Source organism: Lolium rigidum, chromosome 1 (assembly GCF_022539505.1).
Source record: "Lolium rigidum isolate FL_2022 chromosome 1, APGP_CSIRO_Lrig_0.1, whole genome shotgun sequence".
Taxonomy (NCBI): domain Eukaryota; kingdom Viridiplantae; phylum Streptophyta; class Magnoliopsida; order Poales; family Poaceae; genus Lolium; species Lolium rigidum.
The window spans coordinates 9337315-9340683 of NC_061508.1; positions in this window are offsets into that span (position 1 = coordinate 9337315).

Genomic DNA, 3369 nt, shown 5'->3' on the forward strand with positions numbered 1-3369 from the left:
TGAGAGCTCCTTTTACAGCAGAAGATGTTAAAAAAGCAGCCTTCAGTATAGGGGATTTCAAGGCCCCAGGACCAGATGGTATACATGTTGTTTTCTATAAACGTTTCTGGGATTTATGTGGAGGAGAAATTACCACGGAGGTCCTGCAAGCTATTAATTCAGGGGTAATACCTAATGGATGGAATGACACCACAATCGTCCTAATTCCAAAGGTAGATGATTTAGAACTTGTGTCTCAATTTCGACCAATTAGTCTTTGTAATGTGATCTACAAGATCATATCCAAAATGTTGGCTCTCCGGTTGAAAGGTATACTCCCTGAAATTATCTCTCCAATGCAAAGTGCCTTTGTTCCGGGGCGCCTTATTACTGATAATGTTTTGGTTGCTTATGAGAGTATCCATTCAATAAAAAACAAAAGGAATGGTACTACAGGATCCTGTGCAGTAAAATTGGATATGCATAAAGCATATGACCGAGTAGAGTGGATATTTCTGGAAAATATGATGCACAAAATGGGGTTTGAGGAAGGATGGATTAATTTGATGATGGCTTGTGTGAAGTCGGTTCGTTATCAAGTGAGATTTAATTCCGAAGAAACTGACATGTTTGTTCCTACATGAGGGTTGCGCCAGGGAGACCCTCTCTCACCTTATTTGTTCCTATTATGTGCGGAAGGATTATTGAGTCTACTGTTGTATGAAGAAGAAGTTGGTGGCATTGATGGGGTACGGGTGTGCAGAAATGCACCGTCAGTTTCACACCTTTTATTTGCTGATGATTCCCTTATTCTCATGAAAGCGGATATGACGAATGCAACTTCACTACAACAAGTGCTAGATACCTATTGTGCTAACTCGGGACAGATGGTGAGTTTAGCAAAATCAAGTGTATTTTTCCCCCAATACTAATGCTTTGTTGAGATCTGAAATTTGTGAAGCTCTACACATAGATACTGAAGTCCTATCTGATAAATATCTCGGCCTACCTGCTTTGGTGGGAGCTGATAGGAGTGATTGCTTCAAGCATTTTATTGAGAGGATTATACAAAGGATCAATGGTTGGAAAGAAAAACAGCTCTCAATTAAAGGTAAGGAGATCTTGCTAAAAGTTGTTGCACAAGCAATTCCTGTTTATGCCATGTCTGTATTCTTAATCTCGAAAGGAGTGTGCAAAAGTATGATGGATGCAATTGCCAAGTTTTGGTGGGGCGATGATGATAATAGTAACAAGATGCATTGGTATGCTTGGTGGAAGATGTGCTATCCCAAAAAAGATGGAGGGATGGGATTTAGAGATTTCCAATCCTTCAACCTAGCAATGCTGGCAAAACAGGTTTGGCGATTGATTGATGAGCCTGATTCTCTATGTGCAAAAGTTCTAAGAGCTAAATATTATCCAGATGGTGACATCTTAAAAGCTGGTCCTAAATCAGGATCTTCCTTCACTTGGCAAAGCATTATTGCAGGGCTAGCTACATTTAAAAGAGGTTACATATGGTGTGTAGGTGATGGGGAGAAAATCAATATATGGAGTGACCCCTGGATTCCATCGAGTCCCAATGGAAAAATAACGTCGAGACGTGGCAATATTATTCTTACAAGGGTGAACCAGCTTATAGATCCGAATGGACAGTGGGATGAAGGATTAATTACTTCTCTGTATAATTCTCTTGATGCTAGACGTATTATGCAAATTCCTTTGAATATACACGGCTTCTCTGACTTCATTTCTTGGAGACTGACCAAACAGGGGTTCTTTTCGGTGCGTACTGCTTATCATTCACAGTGGCGCCACCAGTTTGGCCCCAATGCTGCACTCCTTGCTATGCCGGGCAACTCTATTTCAAATCCTGTTTGGAAAATTCTATGGAAGTTGAGGATTCCAGGAAAAGTGAAGATATTCGTTTGGAGGGCTCTACATGGCATCCTACCTTTGAAATGTATTCTAGCTAACAGATATATTGGCACAAGTGGTGAATGTCCGATATGTAGACAGGGCGCAGAGGATATCCTTCATTTACTTTTTCAATGCAATACAGCGAGAGAGCTTTGGAATGGTTTGGGCTTACAAAATATTATTACAGATGCTATGCAAACGGATAGAGCTGGTTTGACAGTTTTAGAGCATTTGCTTTGTTTGACAGAAAATACAATGCCGGGACTTGACTCGGTTTCGTTGAAGGAAACCATCGCTGTTACGTCTTGGTATATCTGGTGGATCAGGCGTCGTCGAACGCACAATGAGGATGTCCCTCCTTTATTCAAGTGTAGACTGTCTATTCTAGCGATCACTCGCAAATGCCATTAAAGCAGAACGAGGGAATAGAGATAATTCGGAAGCTAAGTGGACTAGGCCTAAACCTCGTTACGTAAAGCTCAATGTAGATGCTTCATACTGTGCGGTTACAAATGCTGGTGCTGTGGGGGCGGTCATAAGAGACTATACAGGAAATTTAGTGTGCGCAAACTGTAGTCATATACCACATGTGCAATCGGCTCAGATGGCAGAGGCCATGGCGCTAAGAGAGGGTCTTCGGATGGCGGAAGAACTCGGGTGTCACCGAGTGGAAGCTGAATCGGACTCCTCGGAAGCATGCACGGGTGAGCAAAGGTGGTGGTGCAGTGCTGCAGCTATTTATGCTGACTGTGTTGACATAGCATCGAAGATTGGCGATGTAACATTTCGACACTGTCCGAGGGAGGCAAACAAGGTTGCTCATGAGATTGCCCATTATAGTTTTTCCAATACTATCTCGTGTAATTGGGTCAATGAACCCCCTAGCTTCCTTTTAGACAAGCTCACAAACGATGTAACTATTCTGTGATTCAGCGGCAGCAGGTTTCTGACGCACTCTTTTCCTTCCAGGGTACCTAAGGGGACTGGAAGGTTTTTAATGAGGCGGCCTGCTGACCTAATATATTATGCGTTCAAAAAAAACTGGCCAGCAGTTTTGAGTTTTGACAAACATTTTGACCAATAAAGTTGAAATATGTCTACGTTCGCCATGGATTTTCTTTCTTTCTTTCTTCTAGTTCCTTGGGGCGGGTGAAAGATCGAGATGTCGCCTAGAGGGGGGGGGGTGAATAGGCGATTACAAACTCTTTCGGATTTGTCTTGTAAGAATGCGGAATTAAACTACCGTTTAATTCACAAGCACAAACCCTAGATATGCTAAGCTCAACTAGGTATAACAATAACAACTAGAGCTAAGCAAGATAGGCACAAGATATATGTAGCACAAGTGATAGCAAGATATATATATATACTTCAAGCACGATGGCTATCACAAGGAAAGAGAGCTCGGGTATAGAAATAACCGAGGCACGCGGAGACGAGGATGTATTCCCGTGTTCCCTTGCTTTGCAA